We start from the raw sequence: 20,356 nt of genomic DNA on the forward strand, positions 1-20,356 counted from the left end.
TCAGATTATTTTACAAAACCTTACAATGTCAGATGATGTCTAAGGCAAACAAACCAGTGCATTGTTCTATCTGGTTGTTCTCTAATTTGAGTAGATAATCTTTATCTCTGCTATATAATGTGGAGCCTGTTATGGAAATTGGGGACTGGCTATGGCAAGGCAGAGTTCACTCCTAGTGCACAGTGAGAGAAAATAAAACAAGCATTAGAATGAAATCAGGGTAAATACAACTGACTGAATTCCTAAATTGCATTTACCCCTTTGCATGAAAGGAATCCATCCTTGTGTGCCTAAGCCACAGTCTTATAACAGCTGCTATCTCACACTGGGACCCTGTGTTTCCAATGTGTGAATTCTTCAAACTTAAGCCCACCTGAATCTTGCAATAAAGCTTTGCTGAGCGCTAAGTTCCCTGAAGATCCCAAAGCCAAGCAGAAAAACTACTCAGAGGAAGGACTCTTGCATATGGTCTTATTCTGGTTTTGCACTCTTCCCTGATTTACACATGAAAAACCAGATTGTTGCATGTTGACCTGTCTACTATAATCACACAGAAGCATGGGTTTCAATGCCAGTAGATATCATTTTAAATCTTAGATTAGACATTTGTTTCCACACTTCCTTTGGGAGACAAAAAGCCATAAAGAGGAATGAAGACCTTTGTGAGGTTTGATGAAACTTCACAGAAAACCACAAAGGTAAGTAAGAAGAAAGGGGAAATCTCCTGGAAGAGCTTTTCCTCTGAAGAATTTGCTTTGGCTCCTTTGTAAGAGCTGGGATTAGTTGAACTCCCTGTCAAGCTTCTGGACCCATTTATTTCCCTGAGCATTTAGGGAGAGGCTGCTTTGAAGGCTAAGGAGATAACTGCAGGATGAAAGGGACTGCTAGCTTGAAGGGGCCCTGCTTGATAAGTGTATCTTTTTATTGAGGATTTATTTTGTCCTCTGATAGCGTGTGTGTGTGTGTTTTAAGTGCTGTACAAAGTACCCGCAGCAATGGAGAGACATTTAAAACAATTACATTTGAATTAATTAATATAATGAATGACCGATAGGAAGATCAAATCATTATGGTTATCTTTCAGTGATAAATGGAGGGTGGAGGGGGAACCAAAGAAGAAGTGCTGGCGTAGCTGGCTCCAGCCTAACACATGTTTATTTAAGTGACTCTATCCAAACATAACCCTGTGTGTCAGTTAAATCAGCAGAATGTCAGTCTGCACTTCTGGTTACAAACTATTTCAGAGTCATTCATCATCCAGCACTACAACAGCCATTTACCCTCAGCCCACCAACCAATCACGCTGGCCAGAAAAACGGAGCAGGAAAAGAAGCACTAACAATTGTCCTTAGCTTCCTTTCAACTTTTGCTGCACCAATTCAATACATCCTGTGTGGTGGAGTAGTGAAAAGGTTTTGCCTAACCAAACTGAGCTTCCCTCACCGGGTCATTAAAAGTGGGAACGGGAGGGGGAAAAGGGGAGAAAGGAAGGAAGAAAAGGAAAGAGCACAAAGTTAACCCTTCTACCAGTTTTTCTTTCAGTCACCATTACCTTTATGAGAATTAACCAGGTTGGAAAAGACCTTTCAGATCATCAAGTCCAACTTATCACCCAACACCATCTAATCAACTAAACCATGGCACCAAGTGCCTCATCCAGTTTCTTTTTAAACACCTCCAGGGATGGTGACTCCACCACCTCCCTGGGCAGCACATTCCAATGGCAAATCTCTCTGGGAAGAATTTCTTCCTAACCTCCAGCCTAAACCTCCCCTGGTGCAGCTTGAGACTGTGTCCTCTTGTTCTGGTGCTGGTTGCCTGGGAGAAGAGACCAACCCCCACCTGACTACAACCTCCCTTCAAGTAGTTGTAGACATCAGTAAGGTCTCCCCTGAGCCTCCTCTTCTCCAGGCTAACCAACCCCAGCTCCCTCAGCCTCTCCTCACAGGGATGTGCTCCAGACCCCTCCCCAGCTTTGTTGCCCTTCTCTGGACAGCTTCCAGCATCTCAACATCTTTCTTCAACCAGCTGTGAGTTTTTGCTGTTCTTATCCACCATGTTAGCTGAAAGGAGATGTAAGATGCAATGAATCCATCTTTTTTTGGGGGGCTATATCTTTGTATATGCAATGAAATCATAGAACTGTCAGGACTGTCCATACATACCTTTCACATGCAATAATACGATTCCTGATTGTTTTGTACCAGCTATAAAGGCAATGCAAGGTCTCAATACACTAAGCAAGCTCTCATATAAAACATCATGGCCAGGAGTGCACTCTTGACCTTAAATTTAACATAAACCTTCCAGGTTTGGGCTGCCTTAGAGACGGAGCTATTGCGACTTGATGAGAGATTGCCAAATCTTCCATTCTTCCAAGCCATTCCTTTCTGCTCTGTGTTCTTTTTCCTCCAGGTAAATAAAGAATCCCAGATTCCTGAGGATGCCATGACCAGGAAATACACCTGCAGAACATGGAGAAATTAATGACAAGAAGGTCTTTTCAGTCTTGAGACGTTCCTCCTCTAATTTGATAACTAACTCCTGCTACTTTCTTCCCATTTGTGCTGATATATGGCTTGATCCTCCACACCTTTACTCTCATGAGTGATTCCATTAAGATAAATGAGACCTCTCTGATGTGACTGAGAGTGGGCAGATCTCTGAATAAAATAATCAGCAAAATCAATCAGTTCTCCCTTGTCTATGTAGTAGAAGTCCTTCCATTACAAGTGCAGTACCATGCAAAAAAATGGGAGTATTGTTGGGTAATAATGTGTAAAATGGCCATATCCAGTTGCTTTTTGACTGTTTAACTATGGTCTTTTCCTAGTTCTGTCTGTGCTCTGTCTGATTCAAACCCTCCCCTTATGTTTATTATTAGTTAACTATTTCTTAATGGACCTCTTCATTTATGAATAAAACTCAGTGCAATTACAGCCCCAGTGGAGACCAGTACTCTACCCATCTGCTCTGTCACTCGCTCCTGGCGTTAGCATTCTGCACAAGTCCCAGCCCCTCTCATCGTAACAAGCTAGGATCAATTTTCCAGTGGCAGCTTGGAAATAATAGTACAAAGTGTATATTAATCCAGAAATATATTGTGAAACTGTCCTTATACAAACAAATGAGCCACTTTAAAATATTACTGCTATAAATGACCATGACAGTAGCACAGCACATATAATAAAAAATAACTACTGAAGAGAAGCTGCTGAATTACTATAGTAATAAACCAGATGTGATTATTATCATTTAACACAGTCATTGAATACCATGAATCCCTGAAGCCATTAAAATATTTATGATTAAACATTTGCTATTCCTTATAACAGAACATATAGTCGGGTAGTAAAAACCTGTTAAAGGATTATTTTGGCTAATCCATGCTAGGTGGCCATGATAAAGGTCAGCTACCAGTGTCAAAGCTCTCTAGAAAGAGCACCCAGCAGCTGTCCTCCTTCTTTATTTTTAATAACCTCTATAAGGTAATACCTCTACAGCACATTTTTATGTTCAATAGAGAGATATAGATGCACACCCACACTTTCCTACATGCATCTGTGTACAAGGGAACAAACACAAATACCTGCTTTTAATTGTGGAGGAATGGATGCTTTCTGTCTTCAAGAAATTATAACTAAATATTTAACACATTTAGGAAAAATGTACTTGAGACTAAGCCATAAGCATATGCAAAAATGAAGTCTAATTACCTCCAGGAATTTTAGCATGCAGGCACTGTGTTACCTACCCACTGAACGTGTTTTATCTTGTGGGCACTGAATGATTTTCTCACTGTTGGAAGTGCTTCTCTGCCTGTATTCCCATAGTCTGCAGCAGCCTTGTTTCCCACTATCAAAGCAACCTCAGCTGCTGTGAACTGCAAGAGGCGCCTGCTATTGGTGTGAAGTGTGAGTGAACATGGGTGGTGGTGCACTGGGCAGGTGCTTGGCCCTCCTGTGATGTGCAACTCAGAGTATAAGGGCAGGACTAATTTGTAAGCAGGGTGAAGAATGACACTGCAGCCTTACGAGCCCATGATGGGAAATATATCTTGGACAAATATGCATTGCTGCTCTCTGTTAAGTTCATTTTACTGTTAACTGATAAGGGTTCTCCTGTAGCTCTTGCACTCTTCATTCTTTAAGCTGAGTACCTTAGGCTTGAATGACTGCTCTGTCACTGCGAGGTTGCTCTGCTGCGCACTGACAGCCATCAAGTCACAGATTTATTCTAATGCTTCAGTATGCGTCTCCCACAATAAACAAGATGTATCCTCTCATACATGCCTCCTAAGATGCTAGCAGGAAAAAAGACATCTTTCCCTCATATTCCTACACTTTCTTATCCTACTATCACAGAAAACCAACTACTCTATCTGGGCACTGTTAAACAAAAGGAAGTCAAAACTAAATCTCAACATGACGGGGGCAGTGGCATGGGAAATTCTGACTTTAACAGGATTTCACTCTCACAACTTAGAAGGCAGGCTGCAGGTCCTCGGTGCCTGAGGCAGCCAGTGTGAGCTGTAAGTATGCATGGGGAAGGACAAGGAGCTTTACACACATGGGGACTGTCTGAGACACAGAAACTAAGTTCTGAGGTCTCTTCCAACCTTGATGATTCTGTGATTCTGCGAATAAAACCCTTTGACAATCTAAGTCCAACGGGCACTTGCAGGGGAAATGAACACACTAACAGTTCTGGGGTCCACAGAAAATTTTGGGAAGAAAAGAGGTAGCTGCCTATTTTTATATAAAAGCTGTGAGGCAGAGCACTTACCCAGGGAGTGGGGAACATGCATTCACCTCTTTCCTCTAGTCAGAGAAGATTGAAACTTGCATATTCTGCAGCAGTGAAGCAGCCAGCTAAACACAGGCTGGTCCCAGTGGTGTGTTAGTCATGCCTGAAGATTGCTCTCTGGGAACTAATGTGGAAGTTTATCTAATTTCTCAATCCTGCTAGGTCGAGGCAGAATAGAGAAGCATAACTCTGTGTGAAAGTGAACTAGAGAGACAGCACTGATGGATTTAGGCAAAGCAGAAGCTGTGAGAAGGTTTCCAGCATTGCGCTGCTGGAATCAAGCAGCTTCAGAAGCCCCCTTGCCCTCTCCCTGGGAACCCACATGGGGTGGGAGTCTGGCTGCCTGCAGCACACACAGCTGAGGTTTAGATGATGAATGTCACTTAACCCTTTAAAGTTGTCTGAAGGCAATATTTGAAGCTCCGGTGGATTTCAATTCTGCCACTACACAGGGGATAGAAGGAACAGGCAGTGACTGTCAGTCAGGAGTGTCCTTTTTCACTTTCTCCCATGGATCTGACGGACTCCTGCTCTAGCTCATGGCCAGCAGCCCTTCCTTGAAAACCATCTGATTCCAATTTCAAAAGCCCTTTTGCCACATCTGCTGCAGCAAGAGTCAACAAAGCAATACCGGGAGATTGCACCATCAGTCCTGGGGGCAGGTACCTCTGTAATTAAACAATTTTATTCTCCAAGTGATCAGGAAGGACTCCAAAGACCACTAGTGGTCTATCTGAAAATCCTCTATCTAGACTTAGGTGTTTTCTGTTCATTATGTCTGTAGATATGCTACTTCATTCCCCAGGTGAATAGAATAGAATAGAATAGAATAGAATAGAATAGAATAGAATAGAATAGAATAGAATAGAATAGAATAGAATAGAATAGAATACACCAGGTTGGAAGAGACCTTCAAGATCCTTGTGTCCAACCTATCAACTAATCCAACCCACCTAATCAACTAACCCATGGCACCAAGCACCCCATCAAGTCTCCTGAACACCTCCAATGATGGTGATTCCACCACCTCCCCAGGCAGCTCTATATGTCTTCCCCTTGTGTCCTTCCCATCAGCATCGCCACCATATGCTACCTGATGGGCATGGAGCAGATGCCTTGTAACAAGTTAAACAACACTGCATGCAAAAGTAATTACTCTTAACTGAGAGCTGTTCTGCTAAGACTCATCTTCCATTCTCAACCATCTGAAATAAAGATTGCTTTAGTTTATCTGTAAGGTATTTACTAGAGTTCCAGGCTTTATGTTCGGTCTCAAACCAAGGATGGAGCTGGAGTTTCCTTGGACGGTATTGTTATATCACAGATATTTTCACAGAACTTTCAAGCGTCAGACAATGTAAAGCCTTTCTGGCGCTTGGGAGCTTCCCACTGTCTGCATTTACAAAACCCAATTTTATGAGAGATTTTTAGCTGCATCCAAAATGGAAAATAAGGGTGTTGCAGCAGTCAGTCCAGCACCCATCTGCTCAATGTCAGAGAGATTAATCTTGTCTCCTCATTCTCCTCCTGAAATTTGAGGAAGGCTAAAGTTACTTCACGCTCGCATTTGTGAAACAAGCAACTGAAGAAACTGTTGGCATGAGTGGAGGCTTCACAAATTAAGAGCAGTCTTTAATGTGATGCAAGATTTCTGTAAGCCTTCCATCATTCTGATTTATTAGGAGAATGAACAGAAAGCATACTTGAGAAAAGAAATTAAATTACAAGAGCTTTCACTATTCCAAGGCGTATTTGGACTCCTGCATTTGCAGCTCCTAAGGGGTGATTGGGCCGTGCTGTTTCAATAGATTCTGGGATTTGGATGGATATATTTGTTGGGGAGCAAAAACATGAGCTAAGTTAAGCCCTGCATTGTAATTTTGATAAAATACTGGAACTTTTGAGCTTCTGCCTATCCTCAGGAGCATAGATTTGGGCAAAACAATATCCAGCAAAGGAAAACGTGAGAGAAAGCACCCAGAATTGCCCAGCTCATCAAGAGGAATGGTTGACTGGTATTGCAAGAAGACATTTAGTTGGAACACATTCTCTCATCATTCAGATGAGAACTGACACCAGTACTAAACACCACAAGGGGAGACTATCAGAGCAAACACTGTTGTTCCTTGTACTCTGTGGAGTGTCTATCCACAGCTCATTTTTGGATCAGTGACTCTGTAGCTGCTCCAGCTGCATTTTGTGAGTTTGAAATTCCTTCAGAGCCAGGCCTCAGGAAATAGCAAATGGCTCTGACAATGCATTTGGAATCAAAAACTTCCTGTCCTCCTGATATAGCACTTACAGGTGGAAGACAACTCAGGATATAGATTTGTATGATACACCAAGGAGGATCAGTCAGGAAAATATTGTTTGTACTGCATGCTGTCTGAAAAAAGAGTCCTGTTAAAATCCTAGTCATTACAGCAGTATCCCTTCCCTTCCCTTCCCTTCCCTTCCCTTCCCTTCCCTTCCCTTCCCTTCCCTTCCCTTCCCTTCCCTTCCCTTCCCTTCCCTTCCCTTCCCTTCCCTTCCCTTCCCTTCCCTTCCCTTCCCTTCCCTTCCCTTCCCTTCCCTTCCCTTCCCTTCCCTTCCCTTCCCTTCCCTTCCCTTCCCTTCCCTTCCCTTCCCTTCTCCATGTAGATAAATGGTAACTGGGATCACAGACAATACATTTTAGAACAAAAATGCTCAGGGTGTGTTGGGGTAGCTTTATCACCATAAATCAGTGGCATAAATAGAGGTATGTTGATTATCACCACTTGCATATCTCCTCTAGCTGACATTTTAACTCTATTTCTCTGTGTTTCTACAGTTTCGTTGCACAAAAAAAGAAAGAAACCCAAGCAAACAAAAACCCCAAACAAACAAAACCCACACCACCAGAAAAGCAACAATAGAAAAGAGATCAGTACAGCCAGCCACTTACAACCCAGTGTTTTGTTTTCTACATAATATTTTCAGAGTGTTTTAGGGAGCAATTTCAAACACTCAAATCAGAGTCCACTGAGAATTGATTTTTGTGACCTCACATATTGCAACAGAAAATTATAACAGGAAATAAACCATTAAGTGATAAACAAGGAAACATGGATACAATTACTTTCAGAACATAATTTTACCCACTCTAGTTTTGGAAATTAAGAGATAGTACTGACTGGAACACCTCAATTCTGAATGCAAACTGTACAATCTATTATATTAAACAAAGTCAAAAGCAATGTGAAAGATCTTGAATCTATTCAAGGCATGCACCTCATTACAGACTTAGCAAATTAAAACACAAATAGGATTAGAAAAGAATAATGTAACAATCTCCCACTATGGTCCCTGGAGCATTAACTCATAAATTGGGTTTGCATTAAATTGTGCCTGCAGTATTGAATTCAGGGAACGAGCTATAGGCTGAAGATAAACCTTGCTAGGCTATCCAACTTTGGTACAGCTCTGTGTTTTCCCAAACACACAATGAATTAGTTGGAATCTAAAAAGGCACATTGGAAAGCGTGCCTTTCATATCTTAATTAGAAAATGCAGATATGGTGTAGCAATCCCTGGCTACACCAAAGCCAAATGGCTGTGGACGTTTGAAAGTGTTGCTTCAGCTGAAGATGTTTAAATATGGAGGCTAAGCAGTTTGCATCAAATAAGCTTCTGTGCTAAAACTGTGCATGGTTTTATGGCTACACAGACCTCCAAAACGCTGCAGATGGAGAAAAAACACCTGACCCCAAAAGACTAGAGAGGAGCCCAGTTTCCATACTACAAATGCATTCTGTTGTTATGGGAACTAAAGAGGTGAGCGATGTGAAAATGGCTCTCAGCTAACAAAGACCAGCTTGAGGGTGTCGTGGCAGTAGTGATACAAAGTGCAAGCAGACCTGCAAGGACTAAACTGACTAAATGCTTCTTTTCTTAAGGAGATGCAGGCTCTTGAAAAGGACTGGCACTGAAGAGAGACAGATTCAACGTTTGTGTGACCATAGACAAATTAATGAGTAATAATAGGAATTAAATTTGTGAATTTGTCCTTAATAAAGGCTTTATCCCTTAAAGGTGTACTGTTACTCTCATCATCCTTGTAACTGTCATTTCAGGGACTGCTGATAGCAGCTGCTCTGGATAAGGTGCTTGTCATTACAAAAGAGCCTTTCTATGATATGTGTGGGGTTTGCACCTTCTCTTTTAGGGGTTCTCACAGAATCACAGATCGTCAAGGTTGGAAGGGACTGCAAGGATCACCTAGTTCCAACATCCCACTCACTTCTCCCACCCCCACCCCCTCCCCTCCAACACTTTCAACTAGATCAGGTTGCTCAGAGCCACATCCAGCCTGGTCCTAAAAAACTCCTGGGATGGGGCTTCCATCACCTCCCTGGGCAACCTGTTCCAGTGTCTCACCACTCTCATGCTGAAGTACTTCTTTCTAACATCTAGTCTAAATCACCTAGGATCACCTAGAGCAGATCTCGTAGGAACACTTCCAAGTGAGTTTTGAATATCTCCAGAGAGGGAGAGTCCACAACCCTGTGGGCAGACTGTTCCAGTGTTCTGTCATCCTCACAGTGAAAATTTTTTTCCTCATGTTTCCATGGAACCACCTATGCCTCAGCTTCCCCCCATTGCCCCTTGTCCTGTCATTGGGCATCACCCAGCAGAGCCTGGCTCCATCCTCTTTGCACTCCAAGCTAGAGAGCTCCCGCTCCCTCAGTCTCTCCTCATAAGGAAGATGTTACACTCCCTTCATCATTTTTGTCACTCTGTGCTGGACTCTTTCAAGCAGTCCCCTGAGGTCCTTCTTGAACTGAGGGGCCCAGAACTGGACACAATATTCCAGATGCGATAACACAACCCATTAGTATTTTAAGGCAAGGGTCACACCCACTGCCAGAAGAACACCCTCTACCTGGGGAACACTTGGATTTTGATAAAGCAGCTGGGCATAAAAGTGAACTTTATGCAGTGACTTTGTGCAGGAAGTGGTGCAAATTGATGGGACTGCAGAGTCTACATCTAAACAATGGGATCCAGGGATACCCACACATCCATACCTAAATTTGTATTACAGCACCAATTATCTGACATGTTGGGCTAACAGAAGGCTATTCTTGGCCTCTTCACTGCAGGGTTTTCCACTTATGCATTGACACAGGACTACAGCCCACTCTGGGAGTCCAGCTCCACACCTTGGATGCAGCAGCAGCACCTTATCACCTTATCTGAGACTCATATCTTGTCATATATGAATAGCAAGAAGGTAAACAATGAAAAGGCTGGACCTGATTTCCTAGCCATGGGGTGCATGGGTGCTCAAGGTCAGGCCACTTGCATAAGGTCTGGTGCTGTCCAAAACAGGGTGCTCCAGATCTCAGCAGCAATGATGACCAGTTCTGGGTAAGAGGATGCTCAAAAATGGAGCATCAGGGAGATGTATTAAAACTCACACTTGTGAGATTTCTTCCCCTACCACAGGTCCTGGGGCAGACACAAGGCGGGGCAGGAAGAAGGAACCTGAAGCTTGTGCGCATGCTGCTACACTGTGCACAGTCCAGCTGGGGTTCCAGGCTGCAGTCAAGTGATCAGGATTTTGGGTCACATTGCAGAGTTTACCAGCCCCTCATTTCAGATTCAGTGAGGTTTTACCCTGGGCTGGGCATGGGAGGGGTGCTCTCTCTCCCTCCTCACTTTGCCAATGGAGAATTTGTTTGGTGAGCAAGGCTGTCTCCTCCTCCTGGCTGACAGCTCCCTTCTGGAGCAACCTTTTAACATTTTTCTTGATTTTCCTAAACAGCAAACATTAGACACATCAAGAACAGCAACAACAAAATCATTAAGCACTATAACATTCTCCAAGGAGCCAGACGTATCCTTTAATCAAGTTACGGAAAATTCATTCCTCTTCTAGCCATTTATCTTCTTTGTTTATGCCCGTACCAAGTGACCCACTTCTGAGCATCAAAAATAACAACAAAGAAATGACCAAAGATTCCTCATTATTAATGGATTTATGTACCATTCATTTTGCTTTATTGGAAACAAAATAATCAAGTTCATTCATACCAATTAAACACAGCACGCACTAATCGTCTATCACTTCTATCAGTGAATCCATTTCTCTCACTTCAAAGACATTACTTGACCTCAGTGGGGAAAGGATCAGCACCATGCTTCCTTCTATAGACTGAAATGAGCGGCGTGCTGCGCTTCTCTCCTTGCACTGCCTTACACTTCCAGTCCCTCAGGCAGACACAAGGGCTATAAACCAAACATTATCATTTCATGAACACTGTAGGCTGCATCAGGTTAAATTTGTCCCCCAGTTTGGAAGATTTACAAGAAGCATCATTTATCTGTTGTCATTTATTGGGTGATGTATGGATTGTTGGCACAGATCTCTAATGAAGATTCTGTTAATTTAAATAATAAACATTATGTGTATGTTTATAATTAAAAATGGCTTATTAAAAGCAGTAAAACTTTAGTCTAAACTTGGCCTAAACCCGCAGAATTAGTCAGGTAGACTTGGCAGAAATCGGTGACCATAGAACTCCTTCTTACAGGTTGTGTGCTGGTGTGATTCATATTTTGGTAGCTAAACCAAAATTCTCACAGAAACTCAACTTCTGAAGAAGTGGTTTCATCATTTTACTGAGGTTCCATGTCAGGTAATTTTTGTTGTTCTTGACAAAACTATTTTAGAATAAACCATTTTTAGAATAAACCAAACCAGGTTGGAAGAGACCTTCAAGATCATCGCGTCCAACCCATCAACCAATCCAACCCACCCACTATTCCAAATGAGACTCACTTGAGAGAAGCACAAGAAGGTAAAGCAGCAGTAGATCACAGAATCACAGAATCACCAAGGTTGGAAGAGACCTCAAAGCTCACCAAGTCCAACCTGTCACCCAACACCTCATGACTACTAGATCATGGCACCAAGTGCCATGCCCAATCCCCTCTTGAACACCTCCAGGGACAGGGACTCCACCACCTCCCTGGGCTGCACATTCCAATGGCTAATCACTCTCTCAGTGAAGAACTTTCTCCTCACCTTGAGCCTAAACTTCCCCTGGTGCAACTTGAGAATGTGTCCTCTTGTTCTGGTGTTGGTTGCCTGGAAGAAGAGACCAACCTCCACCCAGCTACAACCACCCTTCAGGTAGCTGTAGACAGCAATAAGGTCTCCCCTGAGCCTTCTCCTCTCTAGGCTAAACAACCCCAGCTCCCTCAGCCTCTCCTCACAGGGCTTGTGCTCGAGGCCTCTCCCCAGCCTCATTGCCCTTCTCTGGACATGTTCAAGTGTCTCAATGTCCTTCTTAAACTGAGGGGCCCAGAACTGGACACAGTACTTAAGGTGTGGCCTAACCAGTGCTGAGTACAGGGGCAGAATGACTTCCCTGCTCCTGCTGGCCACACTATTCTTGATGCATGCCAGGATGCCCTTGGCCTTTTTGGCCACCTGAACACACTGCTGGCTCATGTTCAGCCAGCTGTCAATCAGCACCCCCAGGTTCTTTTCTGTTTGGCAGCTCTCCAGCCACTCCAACCCCAGCCTGTAGCTCTGCGTGGGGTTGTTGTGGCCAAAGTGCAGCATCCAGCACTTGGATTTGTTAAATGTCACCTTGTTGGACTCTGCCCACCTGTCCAGTCGGTTGAGGTCCCTCTGCAGAGCTCTGCAACCCTCTAACAGATTAACAACTGCTCCCTACTTGGTGTCATCTGCAAATTTGCTGATGACTGACTCAATCCCCTCGTCCAGATCATGAACAAAGATATTAAAGAGGATGGGGCCCAAAACTGATCCTTGGGGATGCTACAGGAAGTATCATAGAAAGTTAGTTTATAAAGCAAAGTTGTTCCTTAGTATAGGTAAAGATCCTTCTCATTTTAAATAGACTATGTTGTGCTTTAACTGCCAATTAGTTGCTCAAAATTGAGGCATGTTAGGAGTTACAAGGCAAATCATAATTGAAATAACAGAGCATTGAAAAAGATCTTTACTGGTATGGAAAAACAAACCAAAACCCAAAACAAACTAACAACTTAACCTGCTTTTCTAGACTGAAAAATACATTTTATTACATTCCACATCGATTTTTACTTTCCATGTCAACACATAGTTTAGAAAGAGACTTAACTCTAAGGTTGTTTCATCAAGACGAAGCTGGCAAGAGATGAAATATAGCTCAAAAGCTGTTTGTAGGGTACCCTATGGTAGTTAGAGAAGTTGGAAGAAAAAAACATCAGAGGAGAGTGTAAGGGGGAGAAGGGTAACAGCACCAGGTCTTCCCCACTCCCTGATCCCCCTCCCCCCCCAAAGAAAAAAAACAGAAGGAAAAATAAACAATCAATACTACAAAATGTCACAAGTATCATCTTTGTCACTGAGCATGATGTGACTCTGCTGAACAGCTGCTAGCAGGCTTTAATGCCATGTCAGTGACATTAACACTGTTTATGATTTTCCTTTATGTTTTCTGACACATCTCCACAATCACGAGCATGTCTGAAAACATACCACAGAAGATGGCAAGGTATTTGCCCACAAGGTCCAGACTGGCAGGAAACCAATCACTCTCTTTCCCACAGCAAAAAAATATCGTCATTTCAGGATCCAAAGATGTTTTGAGTGGGCATATTTTCTACTTTTATTCCCTGAGTTATTACAGGATATGAATGTCAATAATAGATAAGCACATCGCAAACAGACTCAGCAAAGTCTGCCTTTTTCTGCCCCTGGAGAGCTACCACTCAAGCAATATCTCTGTGCTAGGGTGACAGTTCTCCCTGGAGGGGGACAAGAGACAAATCCCTTCCACTCTACAAGCCCCCTGGCCTGCACCAGCTGATGAATTTATAGTCTCCAATACAGTTAGGTGTGTATAATTCAATGTATTGCTGAAGACCAGTTACTGTATTTTATAGCTGACATTACAGGGGAGATTTTTTTCTCCCCCTACGAAATAAAACAATATTTGTTTCCTGAAAGGGAAATGTGCTGTCTGTAGCTATCAGCAGCCAACAGTTGCTGCTGGATAGAACTAAAGGAGAAAAAAGAGGTGGATTTTACTTTAGCCATATGGGGAAGAATGATTTATCACTCATGGTGCTTTTTCAGGAGCAGAGGACCCGTTTCAAGTCACTATAGAACGACCAATTTATTGTATTGTACTAAAAATAAGGGTTGGAGAAAACATCCTGATGTGTTGAGCAGTGCCACTGAGTCCAGATACCTACTCTGTACATGACTTCGTGTGTAAGGGTGTGGGGACAATGTGTAGGGTTGGGCTGCCAACCACATATAGGGTCTACAGCTATTTGCCATCAGGATTTGATTCTGTAATTTCCAATCCCTTTACAGAAATTCATCAGTTCACTCACACAGGATGTCTGTGGGGTAGAAAAGTGAATATGGGTTTGGGGAATTTGGGTTTTCCTTTGCTTTTGGCCCTGTTTCAAAGCTCAGGAAAGCACTGATGAGTGATTACTTGGCTTGTTTCCTGGAAGACAGCACTACTTTAAGGCATCAAAGGCAAAAATTGCGCTCTGAAGAGTACTTGGTGTCAGTCCAAAACTGCAGGTCCAGATCAAACAATGAACACTCAGCGGTACCTGCCCCAAGAGGCCACCGCTGGACTTGTCTGAGACCACAGGAGGGCTTAACCTTCCCAGAGACATTACAGATCAGCTTTTCCTGCCTTACAAATCCCTTGGTTAGAAGATCCATTTTTAACTGGTATATTGGATACTGGGTTTGACATTTTAGGGGGGATAATGGACCAGTTAGCAGTGTATTTCAGGTCAGGCTTTAACTCTTGCAAAGAAGATAACATATGCATAATATATGCTACTGACCCATCATATATATTGGTCCTGTTGTTTCTGTTGTTGCTTTTAAGTAAAAGACACCTGGTACAGGAACATGTCTGTGAAGAAAGAGCATTTTCTTTTCTACCCCCAGGATTCAGGATGTAAGAAATTATTGTCTTCCATTGTTTACATTTTTACTAGGAAATAAATGCTATGGAGGAGTTCACACTGTCAATAAGCAGGTAGAAACACCCAAAGAAAGCTCTGATAGAAAGCTCTGACAATGCTACAGCTTCTACATTTAAAAGGCTTGTGAATGATCAGTGAATGACTAAGGTGACTTGTAAGGATGCAGAGACCTTATATGTGCTTTGCATGAAAAAAGCATTTTGCAGCATTAGAGTGCAGTTACTTGGCCTTTCTACCATGATGGGCCTGTACCAGACCTGTTAAAGGTGTATATGCCTCCAAGTCCTTTGACAGACACAAGGCAATGAGCAGCTCTTGGGAGGACTCAGAAATGGGCTTTGAAGGCATCAGAGAATGTTTGAAGCACAGCATGTCCAAACTGTGTGAGGGACAAAAATGTGATAGGACAAGGAACAATGGATATAAACTACAGCAGAGGAGGTTCCACTTCAACATGAGGAGGAACTTCTTCACTGTGAGGGTCACAGAGCACTGGAACAGGCTGCCCAGAGAGGTTGTGGAGTCTCCTTCTCTGGAGACTTTCAAGACCCATCTGGATGCATTCCTGTGTGGACTACCCTACGTGATCTTGCTTTGGCAGGGGGGCTGGACTTGATGATCTCTGGAGCTCCCTTCCAATCTGGATACTGTGACCCATCTGGATGTGTTCCTGTGTGACCTGCACTAGATTCTATGGTCCTGCTCCAGCAGGGGGTTGGATTCGATGATCATAGGTCCCTTCCAACCCCTCACATCCTGTGAGCCTGTGACAGAGTCTGGAGTGGTGTGTGATACAGCAGGGACCTAGATGACATTTACTGGATCACTGTGCACAGCTTATCTCCAGAAATCCCAAGCAGAATCGTGTCTACATGTGAAGACGGCAGCATGATTCAGGAAAGAGCCTGCCTTTCAGAGAAAGCCTCAGCACTTGGGCAGTCCATCAGCCTCTCCACGAGCGCCTGTACCTCTTGCTGCTCGCAACTCATTCCTCCCAAGCGTTAGGTGTAATGAAGATGGGACAGTCTACAACTTTATGACAGTTCCATTTATTTCAACTGTTTTTGCCTAAATCCAAGTAACAAGCAGCAGTTGCTTCCTCTGCAGCTTGATAAATGTCAGTATTAATTAAAATTGTTTGGAGTAGGGTCGGGCTTTTTTTCCCTCTCTCTGCACAGGGCTGGCAGGGAGGAGAAGCCTGACAGGCAGACGCAGCTGCTGAGCTGTTGACTGGAAATGTCGTCACTGGGAAGGAGGCAAAGGAACGGTAGCTGCTCTCTGACAAAGTGGATTTGAAATAGTGGAAGCATTTTGTCACCTGCACCACACTGCCGCTCAGTGCAGTGTGGGGGAGGATGTCTAGATACGGGTCTTGAACTTAATCCTTTGCTCCTCTGGCTGGGAAGTCTGCAAAGGCAGCTGTTCAGCCCATATGGAGGGGATAGTGCTCCCCCACCACGGCTATCTAATGATGCTTTCCTGACTGACACTCCAGACAGAGCCCTTGATTCAGGAGGGAAGGTCAACGTGACACAATGCCTTTTTAGGATGCAGGGGGAATGAACAGGGGACACCCTCTCTTGCTAAACCTCCCTGTGCACTGTCTACTGACACTGTTCCCACTAAGACATTCCTAAACCCAGTATCTTCCACCAGCTTTGGGGGTGCTCAAGCTGCAATCACAATCACACTCCAGTGGCCACGGAAGTGCCTGCCTCCCACTGTGACAGGTCTGAACACAGCCAAGGTGCCACTCGATGGCTGACATCTTCATTTCTGTTACAGCTATGAGCTCAGAGGAGGACAATACTATCGACAGCAGACAATTTTCATGCAAGATTAGGAAATAATTTTATTTTCTCTTCCCAAACTTTACTGTCAACAGGGGAAAGAAATTCAGGTGAACCCGTGGGAATTAAGTGCAGGCGTTCTCCTGACAGACTGAAATGTGTGTTCCACTGTCACTCAGGCACAGCTCAACAATCTCCCCAGTGTTTTTCTTGACAGGGGAGAAGACAGCTTGTCTTGCAGAGCAGGACCAGTCTCTGTTTTGCAAAACATCATCAAGAAAAAAAAAAGGTAAATGATTTTACATGTGTTTTTCCTAAAATCCTGCCTTGCCCTCCAAGAAACTGAAGCTGAAAAAGAGAAAGGAGACTAGGGAAGACAATACCTCTGCAGATCAAAGGATGGATCCTGATGAATAAGGAGCTAAAAAGGCTTTGGAATTGCAAAATAAGATTTTCTTAAAACTATGGCTTTTATTAGACAAACATGGAGACCTAGTTTTGATTTGCAGAGACAGTGAAAAAAAAGGAAAATATACTTCCCCTTGGCTTGCATAAAAAACCCTTCACCTACAAACACAAGTGTGGAAATGTAATTAAGTGACTATCCCTATTGTAAATGATTACTCAGTTTAATCTCTTTGTTGAGCTCTTTTTCTGGTTCTTTTGCAGGTTTCTGGTAGCACAGGCTGGTTCTTCTAAATACCATCTCCTGCAGCTACATCTTGATTCAGGTACAAGCCCTAGTTTCCTTGATACTGTTTGAATTTACTGTCATCCTTTGATGATTGCATTTGTTTGTATTGAGCTCTGTATTTGTTTCCTGGTCTGTACAAAGCATGGGGTTTTTTTTTCTAGAAAGATATTGACTTCTGAAAACCTAATTTCTGAGCAGGCATCCATCACACCAATTGTAGTAGTTAAAAAAAAAGCAAATTCCTTATTAGAAGTGCCTTTTACCAGCATAAAAGAATAGCAATCAAGACTCTCTCCCACCTGTCCTCCTGATGTAATCTTACATTGGGTTGAGATGTCTGTCTTTGCACTCAAAAAACCAACCCCAAATCCCCCCCAAACTAACAACCCCCTCCCCCCAAACAAACAAAAAACCCAAACCACACACACACACAAACAACAAAAAAACACCCACCTGGTTTCTGTAAGTTTCTTTCTAATAACAAATGTGTTGCCTATGATAAATATATATTGCCTGGGTCAAATGAATCTGATTGTGAAAACATATTGAGCAGAAGTATTGGTAGGATTGAATTTAATTTCTTTTCAAGGAAAAAAAAAACACAACAAACCCAAGCAAACAAACAGAAGCAACACACCTAAAACCAAAGTGAAGCTATTGAACGCTGCTCTGAATTAAATTCTATTTGTTTTAATAAAAGTGTAGTGGCCTGAGTACACATATATTTATTTTAGTAGCAGTGCGTTGGATCCAATAAAACTATATTGGCTTCACAGCTTATGTCTCCTCTTCAGAGAAAATTGATTGAATGGAAAAATGAAACAGGCATGAATGAGCCTGCCCTGAGGTCTCTGCTCGGCTCTGGCATCTAAATAAACTGGTGGGGGGGAAAAAAAACAACCCACCCAAACAACAAACTCAAACTGTATTGCTAAACATTGCTTTTAAATTTAAATATGTTTTAATGTCAAGGCTGCACATGGAGGATTTAATTGACTCTGTAAAAGAGAGCTGTTTGCAGAGCCAGACTTGGCTGCGGAGGGTCAGCGCATCTGCTTGGAGCTGCAGAAGTAGAAACCTGAGCTGGCTTCATCTCTGCACTGTGCTGGTGTCAGTCAGGCTCGGGCACAGCGGAGGTGTGCAGCTGATGGCCACGGAGCTGTGATGGGGCAGATCCAGTGGCAGTGGCCCCAGCCAGGGGCACCACTCTCCAAACATGCAGGCACACCCAGCACATATGCCAGCACTGGGTGCTAGCTGCCAGGGGCTGGCACTCCTGTGGGGGCATGGCTGCCACGAGGGTTTTATGCAGGCTCCCCCAGGGTCAGACACTTCTGTCACCTGGAAGGAAGGCTATACTCATCTACTGTTGAACCAGATCTCACAGATGTCCGTATTTTCTGTGCAGTTATATTACCTCTTTCAAAACCTGCCTGGATGCATTCCTTTGTGAACTACCCTAGGTGATACTGCTTTAGGCAAGAGGGCTGGACTTGATGATCTATGGAGGTCCCTTCCAACTTCTAACATTCTGTGATTCTATGATTCCTGCAGGAAAGCCACCAGAGGCCAACAATCTGGTAAACAGAACAGCAGTAATGTTGAGTTATGCCAACATGAACCACAAGAGCATTCCCCGGCTTGAACTCTCTGCCAGAAGCAAAGTTGTAAGGAAGATGATCCTTGTGGTCCCTTCCAACCCTGACTGATAATATGATACTATGATACTATGAAGCTTCAGGGAGAGAGAAGATATTGTCTGTAGGTATCATGACCAGCTGAGCCAAGGGAGGGGACACATCTGGGTCACACTGCCCAGATGCTGTGGTTGCTGCAGGGCATGGTCACCATCACCTACATCCTATGTCCATTTAAGGACATCAGGGTTGAAAGCGATGACAAAGGGGATAGCCACATTCTAAGGGAGGAATTTGGTGCTGGGGCTGATAACTGATACAAGTGACTACAGACAAGCTGTGAGGCAGAAAAGGTTTTGACTATGTGGCACCAGGATTCGAGGGACAGCTGTGGAGAGCTTTGTCCATCATTGCTGCTGGCAGAAAGCACTAACACAGCCGGGCAATGCCTCTGCTCCAGCCATGCATTTACCACACTGCTGCCCAGCTCCACCAGTCTGCTCTCAGGGTGCAACTCTACTCCTCGTCACTCACCCCCTGCATACTGCTGTGGGAGAGCCATCACACAGGCATGGAGCACGGTCCAAAACCCCTCAGTCAATTACACCACAGTAATATCACATCAGTGAACTCACAGTTTGAGTGCTTACGGCAGATGGACGAACACTTGTCAGTTATCTGGTGCTGAGCAAGAGGCAGATTTATTTCCAGAGCTTGTGACTCTCATTTCTCCCAGCTGAAGCTGCAAGGCAGAATGTGCATCTGTGAGCCTATTTTTTTCAGGCTCAGCTATGTTGCACTGCAATCTAGCACCAAAAGCCATGGGGGTTTTGGCATGTTTTAATGAGAAAGGAGGGTGGAAAGTGTCTCTGCTTTCCATAGCACTGGAAGCTGCTTGAATTCACACAAGCATGAACTGAATTTACAAATCTCATCAATACCTTGCATGCACTGACAGCTGGTTCACCAGCAAAGGACTGCACAGCCCAGGGTGAGAAGCATTGGATAACAGCATTGAGGTGATATTAATGTACACATTGGAGCTGGTCAAGGGTCCGCTCAGCCCTGTCTCCAGTCCTGGTTGTTGGCAACACTGACTCCTTTGGAGGACTGGAGAGAAACCCCTTGGGAGAGAGGTGCTCTAGACTCTTGAGTAATGCTGATTTAAACCCTGAAAGCAATGTGCAGGTGACAAAAGTAACTGGGCTGGCTATAAAACCTGCATTGTATGCATAGCCAGCAGGTCAAGGGAGGTGATTCTCCCCCTCTCCTCTGCTCTGGTGAGACCCCACCTAGAGTACTGCATCCAGTTTTGGAGCCCCTGATACAAGAAGGATCTGGATTTTCTGGAACGTGTCCAGAGAAGGGCCATGAGGATGATCAGAGGGCTGGAGCACCTCTTCTATCAGAACAGACTGAGAGACTTGTGG

This window comes from Melanerpes formicivorus, unplaced genomic scaffold, assembly GCF_026170545.1.
Source record: "Melanerpes formicivorus ecotype bairdi unplaced genomic scaffold, bMelFor1.0.p_v2 SCAF_207, whole genome shotgun sequence".
Classification (NCBI taxonomy): Eukaryota; Metazoa; Chordata; class Aves; order Piciformes; family Picidae; genus Melanerpes; species Melanerpes formicivorus.